Genomic DNA, 15,000 nt, shown 5'->3' with positions numbered 1-15,000 from the left:
ATGTTTTGCATGCACGTGTTGGTAAGCGTCTGTGTGTGTGTGTACATATATATGTATATGTATATATATATATATATATATATATATATATATATATATATATATATATATATATATATATATATATATATATATACACATATATATATATATATATATATATATATATATATGTATAACTGATTCATGAAAATATGGAAATTGATGAATATATAAATAAAGACAACATCCACAAAGGAAAGAGAAACAATGAAGTGCTGCTAGACCTTTCGACTGCTAAGTAAAGGACGGTAAGTCGAAAGGCCTTGCTTCAGTTTCCTTCGTGGACTTTGTCTTTGTATATATATATATATATATATATATATATATATATATATATATATATATATATGTGTGTGTGTGTGTATATAGCTATATATATATATATATATATATATATATATATATATATATATATATATATGTATGTATGTATATAAACAGATATGTACGTGTTTGTATGTGCAAACACTAAATATGATAGAACGTTTGTAATGGTTGGTACGTGTTTGTAATACGTACGACTGTATATGCGTATACGTGTATGTGTAGGTACGCTTGCACGTGTATATGTGAGAGTACATGTTTTGCACGTATATAGCTGTGCATATAAATGAATAGTTATGAGTTCGAGTAAAATAATATAGGGTTAATAAAAGGGAATGTGACTAATGTTTGGATTTCCGGTCTTACCGTGCATTTAATAATATGCAAAATATTTGTGTAATCGTTGAATTCACGCTCTTTAGGTGCGTTATAATCCCACTGTGTTCTGTTGACCTAAGCCGTCAAATGTGTACCTGGTAGTTAAGCGATTGCAGTATGTCAAAAACGGTTTCTAAAGATGCTATTCCAGCCAGTGCTCCAACAGGGTGACGACGATTAACCTCCTCTTCTCAGGCTATTTGTAAACACCCGCCACGATACCACGTCTTGCTTTTAACCTGACTAGATGCGCTTTCCCTGGATCATTCAGCTCTACAGCTTTGGAATTCTCTCCGGTACTCTGTTCTCCAGAAATTTAAGATCACCCCACTACAAAAACATAGGGCTAACTTTTTTATAAATTACCTTTGTGTTAAACAATTATCATCATCTTGAGTATTATTATGAAAATTACTATTATTTATATTTTATTACCCCATGACTCCAACGCACTTTACAAGCAACTTCATTTGGTAGAGACTTAGTTTTACTATTACTATGGATAAACAACATGAAATCACTTCTTATATAATCTATTACTTAATTAAGCATATCTGTTAAACGCAACCACATTGTTAAACGCCCATGATAGGCATAACAATCAGCAATCAGTTTTGTTCTTTTTGGATGATTGTTGAAGATTTTGTTCATGACCATATAGTTGAGATTGAACAGGTGAGCTGTTAACAGCTTGTGAAAACACTGAGTGACAAATTCTCGCTTAATTTTTTGACTGAAGAATACAAAAGCTGGTATGACCCTAATTTTTACAGAGGAAAACATTTAATTTAGATCTAGATAGATTTGTGGATTCAGAAATATACCCTGTTATTAAAAGATCTTGAGAACGCACACGTAAACATAGTAAAATAATAACAATAATAAGTTCTATTATTATTATTATAATTATTATTATTTTTAAAGCAGTGTTCTTAATGACACTTAATACTGGTGTTAGTAGCGATTTGTCTTTATTACTACCACTATCAGAATTCGATAATCAGTCTCAATTATCCTATATGTAAAGAAGGAGAACCTGTAGGATTCCCAAGGAGAAAGGACATCTGTGACCTCAAGGATATCTCAATTGCGTCCAGGAGTGTCCATCTTTTAGAATTATCCTTCACTGCTATCGGCTAATCCCTTTGGCAGTCTGTTCTCTTGGTGGACATTTCAAGGTACCAGTTGGTAGCTTCTGATTGGCTCTGTCATTTGGTCACAAGCACTTAAAATCTATTTTCCCAGAGGGCGGGAAAGCGTAATCTTCTGATTGGTTACACGTCGTTTCATCGTATTTTCTAAGCCAATCACAGCAGTCCTCTGGTCACGGAGAGGAAAAAAATGGTCAGAACTGAGTTGTTAGGGTACACATATCTGGTTCGTGGTTGCAAGGAAGATGAGAAAGCTGAAATTGAAGAATTTCCTGCTTTGACTTTCGCCAGTGAAAGGGTAAATTGGTTCATCAGGCCACGATGCAGGTTTTGTCCTGTTATCTGGTTGCCTTTAAAGGAAAGGAATAGGCATGAAAAATACGAGGTTAAATGATAATTCAAGTCACGCATTTGGTGAAATAAATTTCTTATTTTCCCTTTGTTTTCCTTTCGATGCAAAAGGAATTAATGACACAGATCACCATTTTCTTGTGTTTATGCACATATCAACACCACAAGCATAATGTAATGGATATAATATACAACTTATGTAAATTATATCCATCTCATTTTTTTATGTTTTTCTTTCACTACTTTTTATCAGTTTTCTCACGTAAACTTCCTAGATTGAGCAAGTTATTGCGTTGCAAACTCAAACCTGTCGATTTTATTGATCCGCTTCATTTTCTCATTCCTGTCAGGCATTTGGGAAATAACAGTAACATCAATTTAGAATAATAAATTATTTATTTTCTAAACGTATAACCAGAGGGACTGGCAACTATGCGTAACATTTTTCGTTACCTCACAACTAACGTAATGTTTTTAAATAGAATAAGTTAAATTATAAATAATCAGCAGCTATTAAAAAAACAGAATAAATATAAATAAATTACTAACAAGGACCCGACTAAAAATAGCGACTAACAGCGACAAAGACGCTCAAATCATAGAGAGCACATCCCTGGGAGATTTCAACAAGTACCTGAGTTGATCCTCACCCAAGGAACATTCCGAGAAATACCTGTCGCATACGGTTAACCCACGCGTTCGATTCCCTGCGTCAGAGACTTCCGCTGCGGAATCTGCCCTGGAAGACAGACTCACGGAACTCCTGGTGAACATGTCCACGATCATGTTCTCCTCTTCTGTCCGTTCGGACTCTTCTTTCATCTGCAACTGACAGATCAACTTCAAGACGCAGTCGCTGGAGTCCATTAGGCCGATCGCAGATAGGACGACGTCCGCCATGACATCCATGGCTGCAGATCGACGTCTCCTGGGAGGTGGAATGCGCCTGCCTTCCAAATAGCCTATTAGAATTGTTCCCTGTGAAAGGAAAAAAACATTTCTATTCTTACTAGAGGAGAATTGTCGTAGTCTTTTCTTTTTGACAGGTCATATTTTATCTATTTATTTTTTTCTGTTTATCTATTTACTTATTTATTTTTTAGCCTAGTGGTTTCAACTAAATTTTATCTCAAAATACACTCCGAGAGAGACTGCCTGCCATTGCTGAGGCCACCTTGATTAAATGAAACAACAACAAAAAGAGAGAGAGAGAGAGAGAGAGAGAGAGAGAGAGAGGGGGGGCGGGGACGGTAGGTCACCATCAAAGTATTACAGCAGTATTACAAGTACCATACATATTAACGGTTTTCATACTTACATTCAAAAGTTCGTAACAGATATAACTCGGCTCTGACCAAAAAGAAAAAAAAAAACAATTTTTTTCTAAGTAAGTAGACTTTGAAAAGACGCGATCACAGAATACTATGATTCTTGGCTGGAAAGTGGCAGAAAAATAGAATGAGATCTCGAATACTCAGATGGTTTGAACATGTGGTGAGATGGGGAGTTTCTTCGGCTCAATCGAGTTTTCTGTCTGGTGGAGGCCTCAGCCACGGCCCATAAAACTCTTAGCCGCGGCCCATGAAACACAGCCACGGTCCGATGGTGGCCTATGTTGTTGAAACCTATAGCGCTGCAGGAAGTACGATTATGGCTAACTTTAACCTTAAATAAAATAAAAAAAAAAAAATACTGAGGCTAGAGGGCTGCAATTTAGTATGTTTGATGATTGGAGGGTGGGTGATCAACATACCAATTTGCAGCCCTCTAGCCTCACAAGTTTTTAAGATCTGAGGGCGGACGGACAGACAAGGCAGGCACAATTGTTTTCTTTTACAGAAAACTGAAAATAGGAACTCGAATCACGTCTAACCGCGCAAAACGGAAAATATGACGCCGCATGGCGATATAACGACGCTGACCTTTAAAATGGCGAGAGCTCCAGTGACAATCAGGAGCTTCTTGATGTCAGCGCTGACGGCACTTTCAACCCATGCCGTCCCGAACAGCAAGAGGACGAGAATGACATCAGTTCTCATCTGGAAAATATAAAGGCTCTGAAATTCTCACCTGGAAGATCTCAAGTTTCAGAATTCTTATCTGGAAGATCTCAAGTTTTAGAATTCTCATCTGGAATATCTCAAGTTTGAGAATTCTCATCTATAAAAACTGAAAGGCTATGAAATTCTCATCTGGAAAATTTGGAAGGCTCTGAAATTCTCATCTGGAAGATCTCAAGTTTGAGAATTCTCATCTGGAAAAATTGAAAGGCTGTGAAATTCTCATCTGGAAGATCTCAAGTTTGAGAATTCTCATCTGGAATAATTGAAAGGTTATGAAACTTTTATCTGGAAGATTTCAAGTTTGAGAATTCTCATCTAGAAAAATTGAAAGGCTATGAAATTCCCATCCGGAAGATCTCAAGTTTGAGAATTCTCATCTGGAAAAATTGAAAGGCTATGAAATTCTCATTTGGAAGATCTCAAGTTTGAGAATTCTCATCTGGAAGTTCTCAAGTATGAGAATTCTCATCTGTAAGATCACAAGTTTGAGAATTCTCATCTGGAAGATATCAAGTTTGAGAATTCTCATTTGGAAGATCTCAAGTTTGAGAATTCTCGTCTGAAAAAAATTGAAAGGCTCTGAAATTCTTATCTGAAAGACCTCAAGTTTGAGAATTCTCATCTGGAAAATCTCAAGTTTGAGAATTCTCATCTGAAAGATCTCAAGTTTGAGAATTCTCATCTAGAAGATCTCAAGTTTGGGAATTCTCATCTGGAAGATCTCAAGTCTGAGAATTCTCATCTAGAAAAATTGAAAGCCCATGAAATTCTCACCTGGAAGATCTCATTTGAGAACTCTCATCTGGAAAAATTGAAACGCTCTGAAATTCCTATCTGGAAGATCTCGAGCTTGAGAACTCTCATCTAGAAAAATTGAACGGCTATGAAATTCTCATCTGGAAGATCTCAAGTTTGAGAATCCTCATCTGGAAGATCTAAAGTTTGAGAATTCTCACCTAGAAAAATTGAAAGGCTCTGAAATTCCTATCTGGAAGATCTCGAGTTTAAGAATTCACATCTGGAAAACTTCGAAAACTTCTAAAAAAAAAAACTCACCTCAAAACGACCATTAGCAGAAGATGAAGTAAAAGGAAGTTGCTGAGAGGCGGGGGAATTTCGCCTGAACTTCTTAACCTAACCAGACGTTTGCGAGTTACTGTTGGTCTACAGAATATTCTTTCTTGATTTAGTATTTTTCTATTTCTGGATTTCTTGAACGATAAAGAGTCTGGAAAAAGAAGACCATAAAAATTACTTATTTCAATATTATATTAGTAATGACAATAGCAATATAAAAATAATAATGATAGCAATCACAACGTGGACACTGATGCACATATAAATAAATAAATAAATATACAGTATATATATGCATATACAATATTCACACAAACACACATATATATATACTGTAGATATATGTATACACAATAATACACACACACATATATATATATATATATATATATATAGAGAGAGAGAGAGAGAGAGAGAGAGAGAGAGAGAGAGAGAGAGAGAGAGAGAGAGAGAGAGAGAGAATACCTACCTGCTTTTTTACGTCCAGATACCACTGCAAATGTTCCACAAATGGTGGGACGCGGGGAGCCATACCTTATTTATACAAGTGCCTCAAATGAATTATGTATGTTTGTTCGTTCGCGCACAGGACAAGGAGAGAAAATCTGACCCAGTGAAAGCCGGATTTTACATTATCCTAAATGGTGTTCTTTTGGGGGGTATGAGGACATTACAGTAGTTACTGTTTGTGTTATTTATGATACAGGTTTGTGCACACATTCTCACACGCAAGCACAAGCACATTTCTATATAAATATAGAAGTATAGAAGTCTCTCTTTCTCTCTCTCTCTCTCTCTCTCTCTCTCTCTCTCTCTCTCTCTCTCTCTCTCTCTCTCTCTCTCTCTGTATCCGTACACATTTTCTATATACATGTGTATATACATAATTATACGTTCAGACGTGTAAACTCTAGGCCTTATTTTTTAGTACTTTCGTACATGCGTTTATGTATATATATATATATATGGATATACATATAGATATATATATGTATATATATACATATATATATCTATATGTATTCTATATATATATATATATATATATATATATATATATATATATATATATATACATACATAAACGCATGTACGAAAGTACTCAAAAATAAGGCCTAGAGTTTACACGTCTGAACGTATAATTATGTATATACACATGTATATAGAAAATGTACAATGGAAAGAGAGAGAGAGAGAGAGAGAGAGAGAGAGAGAGAGAGAGAGAGAGAGAGAGAGAGAAAGAGAGAGAGAGCGAGACTTCTATATCGATAGCTTTCTATTCCGTATAACGGCGAATTAGGGAGCCCAAACCAGATGCATGAAAATGAAAACGTACCCGTGATCTAGATTGCAGTTAATCAGTATTCGAGAAAAGCTGAGGAACTTCCTCATTTTCTTGTCGTATTTGTTACCTCGGCTGTTCATCTCCATTTTTCTTCTTTATTTCTTCTTAAAGAGTGTCAGATATGAAAGACACATTCCCCCTAACAGTGTTCAGTACTCTACTTTCCTAATATTTCTGCAAAATAGTAAGAAAAATCGATATCATCCTCGGGATCACTAACCTTCCTCACCTTAATCAATATTCCTTTACGAATATGTTGGTCTTCGTTTACTTCCGGGAAACAGAAGTGGGCTCTATCGAAGAGAAAAATGTTAAATTCTACGAGCTCATTCCATTTACAATTGACAACACCTGGAAAGCCACTTCAGGCATGAGTAAATGTCATAACACAACAACGTAAAGGCATTTACCTTTTATTTATGACATTTAAGCGTGGCATTTCAAGGAAGCGTGAACGTCATAGTGATCATGACGTCACAACATTTGAATCTGATTAATGGATCTTTAGAAAGGAAAACCAAGGTAAACTGTAGTGCTTGATATAACACCAGAATTGTCTCTTGAATTTGCAGTCAACCTCAGGGATCAATCAATGTCATAATTGATAAAGCATCATAACAAGGAATTACGGAAATCATAACTCATAAGACATCACAACCGTCTCGTTGATTAGATTTATGACAGCAGATAAATTGTTTCAAGGAAATATGAATGCCATGACGGATATGACTTAACGAGCGTCTTATTCATTGCCGGGAGAAGTGACGAAGGAGAATGAGAGAGTGTAAAAAAAGAAAATAAAAAAATGAAGAGAATGTGGATGAAAAAAGATCAGAAAAGAAGGAAATGAACGGGAAATTTTGTTTTGGGGGGGAGAAAGAACGGGAAGAGGAAGAAAGGAGGAAAAGGAAGAGTAAAAGGGAAGAAGAGGAAGATGCTGAAAGGAAGAACGGAGGAAAAGGAAGAAGAGGAAGGGGAAAAAGGAAGATGTAGAGGAAAAATGAAGACGAGGAAGATGAAAGCAGGAGGTAGAGGAAGGAAAAGAAAGGAGGAGTAGGAAAAAGGTAGCAGAGGGAGAAGAAGAGAGGAAGAGGAAGACAAGAGGAGGAGGGATTGGAAGAAGGGATGAGGAGGAGAAAGAAAGAAGAGGAAGAAAAAAGGCAGAGTTAGAAAGGAAGAAGATGTAGAGGAAGGAAGGAGGAAGAGGAAGATGAAGGAAGGAGGCAGAGGAGGCAAGGAAGATAGGAGGAAGAGGAAGAAGAGGAAGATAGGAGGAAGACGAAGAAAGGAAGAAGAGGAAGATAGGAGGAAGAGGGAGCGATAGGGAAGAGGAAGACGAAGAAAGGAGGAAGAGGAAGAAAGGAAGAATAGAGGAAGTGGAAATAGAAAGAAAGGAAGAATGGAGGAAGTGGATGAATAGAAAGAAAAGAAGAAAAGGAAGCTGAAGAAAAGAGGATGAGGTAGAAAGGAGAAATTGGGGGGAAAGAAAGGAGGAAGAGGAAGAAAGGAGGAATGAGCAGAGGAAGAATGGAGGAAGAGGAAGAACGGGAAGAAAGGAAGAAGAGGAAGCGGAAGAAAAGAGGAAGAGGGAGAAAGGAGAAATTGGAGAGAAAGAAAGGAGGAAGAGGAAGAAAGGAAGACGAAGAAAGGAGGGAGAAGATAAAAGGAACAATAGGAAGAGGAAGAAAGAGGAAAAGACTAGACAGGACAAGAGAATATATGAGGGAGAGAATAAATAGAAAAGAAGAAAAATAAAAAAAGATAAAGGAATAAAGAAAATAGATAAGTAAAGGCCAGGAATCCATCAAGCCTCGGAAACAAAACAGATTATTTATGGATTTTTACCCAGAAGATGATTTCTCTCTCGACTTTCTTTGGGTTTTATTCATGATGATGATGGGCCTCCAGTTTCTTGACAGAATGCTGATGTTAAGCAATCTAGATCAGTTACAGTTTATGTAGGTCGTTCATAAATAATATTATGCTCTCTCTCTGTCTGTCTCTCTCTCTCTCTCTCTCTCTCTCTCTCTCTCTCTCATACATACATACATATATATATATATATATATATATATATATATATATATATATATATATATATATATATATATATATATATATATATACAGTATACACATACATGTACATATATATACAACACGTATGCTGATGGACAATTAAGATTTACTCTTGTTGTACATATTTATCTCCCTGACGTTTCGTAATTTTCATATATAATTACATCTTCAAGGGCTCTAAAATAGATAAAAACACATAATTAGCATAAAACTCAAACTGAACATTTTTTACACTTAAAATTATACATTTAAAAAATCCAAGATATATTAAAATTCTCAAACTACTGGATTACTTAAAATTATACGTCTAAAAAATCCAAGATATATCAAAATTCTTAAACTATTGGTCCAACCTTCCACCAGTGTAAAAGAAACGCAAGTGGAGGGAAACTAAAAAATAAAAAAGAAGAAAATACACCTTAAGATAAGAAGAGGGGCGTGGCTGTTGACCGCGTGTTTAATGGAGGAACCACTTGTTTGATCAATAAGGACTCTAAAATGGGTAACACCCAGGAATTTTATATATATATATATATATATATATATATATATATATATATATATATATATATATATATATATATATTTTAATAGTTCCTCGTTGGACGGGTCGGTATCGTTCTCGGCTAGAGGAATTTATTTCTGGTGATAGAAATTCATTTCTCGCTATAATGTGGTTCGGATCCCACAATAAGCTGTAGGTCCCGTTGCTAGGTACCCAATTGGTTCTTAGCCACGTAAAATAAGTTTAATCCTTCGGGCCAGTCCTAGGAGAGCTGTTAACCAGCTCAGTGGTCTGGTTAAACTAAGGTATACTTAACTTTAACTTATATATTAATATATATATATATCAACATAATATATATATATATATATATATATATATATATATATATATATATATATATATTTATTTATTATATATATATAAATGTATATATATTATGTTGATTATCTAACACATACCAAAATTCACACACACACGCTTACAATAAACAATCACGCGACAAGAACCACGCCAACTAACGATTACAGAATCATAAACAATCAGGCTGACCACTGTGATTACATTACGAGTATAACACTCCCCTTGCTTTCCAAATTGCGATATGCCTGATGCCCCGTGCCCGACCTCTGACGGGGGTTAGTTGCCTACTGGCAAACCCGACAGTCACTTGGCACCTGTGTGAGTGGGTACCAGTCCTTGGGCGTCAGTCCTTACGTGATACCGTAATACCCAGCGCTTGCAGAAGGATCAATACACGTTCTTAAGGTAACTAAAGGCAGCGATAAATTTGCAAAGTCAGCCTTCACTGCTGAGGTTTAGAAAATTTGAATGTTATTGTTGTAATTATAGTAATTGCTGTTGCTTGCTTGTTGATGCTGTTCGTTTGTATTTTCCACAAAAAAAAGTTTTCTTGCACATTCAAAATAAATTTAATCATGTACTTTCGATTGGTCAGCAACAGACCATTTCTGGTGTTTTTCTGTGGTCATCTCCGTAGATTTCGTAAGTTGTTTGACGCCCTTTACTAATAGCAGTAACATTAGTAGTAATAGTACTCTTATTCGTTTCACAGAATGAACTTCAAGGTGTTTCTAGTCACGCTGTTCGCGGCTTCCTGTGTCAATGCCAGATTCGATTGGAAAATTACTCCAACGGAACTGACGAATATTTTCTTGGCAGTCGGAAGCATCTTGGTCTTAAAGGTACGTCGACTATTGAGAGAGAGAGAGAGAGAGAGAGAGAGAGAGAGAGACAGACAGACAGACAGACAGACAGACAGACAGACAGAGATAAACACTGATATGTATACATTAGTAATGCTGTGAGAGAAGGCTAGCAGCTCTGATTGTGGTTTTGAATATTCTCCCTAGAATCATTTACCGTCAATCATAACCATGCATGGTGCTAGAAATATTAAATAATCGTTCCATAATTATTTCTCTTTCTTTAGAAATTCATTTCTTAATCATTTACATAAAATTTGCAATTCTCAGTAATTCATCGCGTTTGCTGCTCGCATTTCTTAGTAATTCAACGCATTTGCTGATCGCGTTTCTTAGTACTTCATTGGATTTGCTGATCGCATTGCTCATCCAATTCTGCATCAGGATCGGATATCCTGGAAACCGACTGTAAACAGTACCAACTTTACCTCAACAGGGAGCTACGGCCGTCGGTTACTTGGAAGGTCGTCGCGTTCGCTTCGCTTCCCGCTTACCGCGGATGAATGAGGGCTCTACTGACGATGCTGTGCCCCTCCTGACGGCAGTGGAGCAATTGGACACCAACGGGTGCGCCCTCAAGCTGCTGTGTCACTTGGGAGCGAAAGACGAAGCTGCGAGAGATTTTGAAGAAAATTTGATCGTCGGATTGTTCTCCCACGCCAGATCTACTATGTCTCCCGCTAAAGCTTCGTCAGTCCAAGACGACGGCGCAGGGAAACGGACGAGTGGCTCGGCTTCTTGTGAGAAGCAATACTCGAAATGCCCCCTGGACGAAGAACTGCTCAGATCCCTCTTTAAAAATCCTAGAAATGTGTTGTCGATGATATAATGTTAAATTCACTGTTATTGTTATTTACTGATTAGTATTTGTTACACTTTATTCCTCACTTTTAATTCCCCACTACCCAGTATTAGTTACTTAAGTGTTATTCCTTTACCTGTAAGTACATATTATTTATGCTTATTTATATATATTGCATTGTTATTTTTTCCTAATTATTCGTTACTTGAAACACTCTAATATATGACGTTCTCCTTATTCACATACTCAGCTAAGTGGAAGCATTCTCGTAACAGTCACTGAGATTCGTATAAATGGAGTCTCATCTTGGAAATTAATTGTTATGGTGGTTTTTCGTTGCTCGCTTTTTCGTTTTAGTAGAGAAACTGCTGAGAAGCTGGATAAAAGGGAAATCTATTTATTCTTTGTCATTTCTTTAATAAATTTATACATACATTTTGCTGCAGTTTATTTCTATGTAATATCCAAATAGATTTAACCCGGTTGTAAAGAACGAACTGAAGCCAGGCATGTGAGAGATTTCAACGCACATAATGAACTCATCATCTGGAAACACGGCGAGAAGACCACCAGCAGGTAATCGAAGGAGGTGGGAGGTTAATTCCCCCGGAAAGCCTACATCCTTATACATATTGCATTGCTATATTTTTCATAATGTAATTGTTCGTTACTTTAAATACTCAAATATATGACGCTCTGCTCATTCACGTATTCAGCTGAGCGACAGCATTCTCGTAACAGTCACCGAGATTCGTACAAATGATTAACCCCCCGTATCAAATGCGGTCTCATCTGGTGAATTGATTATTATTGTAGTTATTCACTGCCCTCGTTTTTGTCAGTGGAGACACTTCTGAACACTGTGTCTCCACTGAAAAAACGAGAGCAGGTTCTCCAGGGGAGTTAACCTTCCACCTTCTGCGTCTTCCTGCTGGTTGTCTTGCCGTGTTTCAAAATGATAAGCTCTTTATGTGGCGTTGAAATCTCTCATATAAAGAGCATCTATTCTCTACGTATTTGAATATTATGTAGCGATAAACTAAAAACACACTGATGAATTTCAAGAAATGACAGAGAATAAATGGATTTCCCTTCTAAACACTGGAAAAGAAGGGAAATCCATCTATTCTTTGTCATTTCTTTAAAGTCATCAGTGTATTTTGTTTTAGTTTATTTCTACACAATATTCAAATACGTAGGAAATAGATGCGCTTTATCTGAGAGATTTCAACGCAACAAGAAGAACTTATCATTTTGAAACACGGCAAGATCACCAGCAGGTAGATGCAGAAGAACCTACATCCTCTGGAGGATGGAATGAGTTGATTGAAGGGTGTGGTACAAGCGACAACAGCGCGTGATAAGGATTGAGAGGCGGCGGAGTGGGAAGTAGGCAATGCAAGTGTACATCACTGATCCTTTTAATATTTTATAAATATATTATTAGTTTACCTGCTGTGCTATTCACATATTTAACGCCTACCATTGTATGCATATTACCTGGACGTGTATGTGATAGTAACATCTTTTTTACCTTGGCTGCAGGCTTTCCTGTACGGTGTTTGCAGCGCTCCTTCGGCACTAACTCCGCCCACTTTTAAAACCTCATACTTTACCTTCACTCCCGCTTTATTTATTTGACCTTGTTCTTCGAATTTCTTTCTTCAGTCTTACTGTCCAGCCTCTCCAACTATTACCTTTTAGTGCAACTGTGGTTTCTCTCTCTCTCTCTCTCTCTCTCTCTCTCTCTCTCTCTCTCAGATCCATCGTTAGATCCTTGTACTTCATCTCTATTTTCTAGATCTTTGTTTTGCTGTCCAACCGCTCCAGCTCCTTTTCACTGCCTTGAGCGCTGAATGGCCGAAAGTACCACAGCGCTTGGCTGGACAGCGTAAATTCAATACAATTCAATCATTTAACCAGGATAGACTGTAACTAAGACTTGAACGCGTAAAAAAAAAATACCACAAAATGCTCTTATGCTAAAGATTATTATTATTATTATTATTATTATTATTATTATTATTATTATTATTATTATTATTATTATTTATTAATTTTTTATTTGGTCTATCACAGTCATCCTATTCGACTGGGTGGCTTTTATAGTGTGGTGTTCCGGGTTGCATCCTGCCTCCTTTGGAGTCCATCACTTTTCTCACTAGGTGCGCTGTTTCTAGTAGCACTCTTCTGCATAAGTCCTGGAGCTACTTCGGCATCTAGTTTTCCCAGATTCCTTTTCATGGATCTTGGGATCGTGCCTAGTGTTCCTATAATTATGGGTACAATTTCCACTGGTATATCCATATCCTTCGTATTTCGATTTTCAGGTCTTGATACTTATCAGTTTTTTCTCTTTCTTTCTCATCTACTCTGGTGTCCCATGGTATAGCGACGTCACTTATCATTATTATTATTATTATTATTATTATTATTATTATTATTATTATTATTATTATTATTATTATTATTATTATTATTATACATAAATTAATTTAGAATAAGCAAAAATAAGAGAAAATACGATGGTCTGCAAAAGCTGAGATATGAGATTAATTCTTCGTCCAAACAGTGTGTTGCGAAATCGAGGGTCAGCCGATCTGATCAGTCCTTGAAACCATTCACTACTGGGGAGTAGAATTTTCTTCCTTCCTCCGTATATCAGGAATGATTTGTACTAAATCTTTCTCATAAACTGGGGAGTCAGAACTTCATCAAAGATGTCCAATAACACACCTTCTTTACACTATTGTTATATATATATATATATATATATATATATATATATATATATATATATATATATATATATATATATATATATATATATATATATATATATATATATATATATATATATATATATATATATATATATATATATATATATATCACGCCAGCAACAAAGCATATCGTTCTTTCATCTACAGAATATCACAGGTGAGACTACGGCTTTAAAAAAAATATTGGTACAAAAGCGCAGTGGTTAGTTGTGATGTTGACATTTACAATAAATACCGAGTACAGCGAAAAATATAGATGTACTGTATGTTATCGGTAAGGTAAAAAAAAAAATATATATATATATATATAATGTAATATATATTATGCAATATATTTTCAATTACAAGGTGTTAGAAGAAACGAGACTAAAGCTCATTTGGTAATAATAATAATAATAATAATAATAATAATAATAATAATAATAATAATAAAATAATAATAATAATAATAATAATAATAATAATAATAATAATAATAATAATAATAATAATAATAATAATAATAATAATAATAAAAATTTTAACGTATGAAGGGTGATTTATATCAATTCAAAATCAATGACTGGGAATAAATTGGCTAAGACAGAAGTCTCTGGAGACAGAGGTTCAGATAGATTGCACACCATGAGCCGCAATCCTCGACTAAGCCATGGTAATGGTATATGAATCTTAATTCATTTCAATTCATTATTTATGGACCATAGCAGCATTTATCTCTTCGTATCATTTGGTCTGGAAACGATCTTTTGCTGCTTACAAAGTATGTTATGCAATTCATTTTAAATTGCAAAAAAAAAGTATATTCCTTTTGATATGTCGTCTTAACCGGCTAGTAGACAGGAGTCTAATAATAATAATAATAATAATAATAATAA

The 15,000-nt window shown here is 35.6% G+C and overlaps 1 long non-coding RNA gene and 1 pseudogene across 1 annotated transcript; one reads left to right on the top strand and one right to left on the bottom strand.

Annotated features, from left to right (window-relative positions):
- Positions 1–2,623: 2,623 nt before the first annotated feature.
- Positions 2,624–5,897, bottom strand: LOC136831692 (uncharacterized). The gene is made up of 4 exons (XR_010850950.1): positions 5,856–5,897; positions 5,366–5,537; positions 4,169–4,285; positions 2,624–3,224 (listed from the first exon to the last, which is right to left on the bottom strand). It is a non-coding gene; the product is annotated as an uncharacterized lncRNA (long non-coding RNA).
- On the top strand, positions 4,648–5,288 carry LOC136831639 (uncharacterized; annotated as a pseudogene).
- Positions 5,898–15,000: the final 9,103 nt, after the last annotated feature.

This window comes from Macrobrachium rosenbergii, chromosome 48, assembly GCF_040412425.1.
Source record: "Macrobrachium rosenbergii isolate ZJJX-2024 chromosome 48, ASM4041242v1, whole genome shotgun sequence".
NCBI classification, from domain to species: Eukaryota; Metazoa; Arthropoda; class Malacostraca; order Decapoda; family Palaemonidae; genus Macrobrachium; species Macrobrachium rosenbergii.
This window is presented reverse-complemented; position numbering and strand designations above follow the sequence as displayed.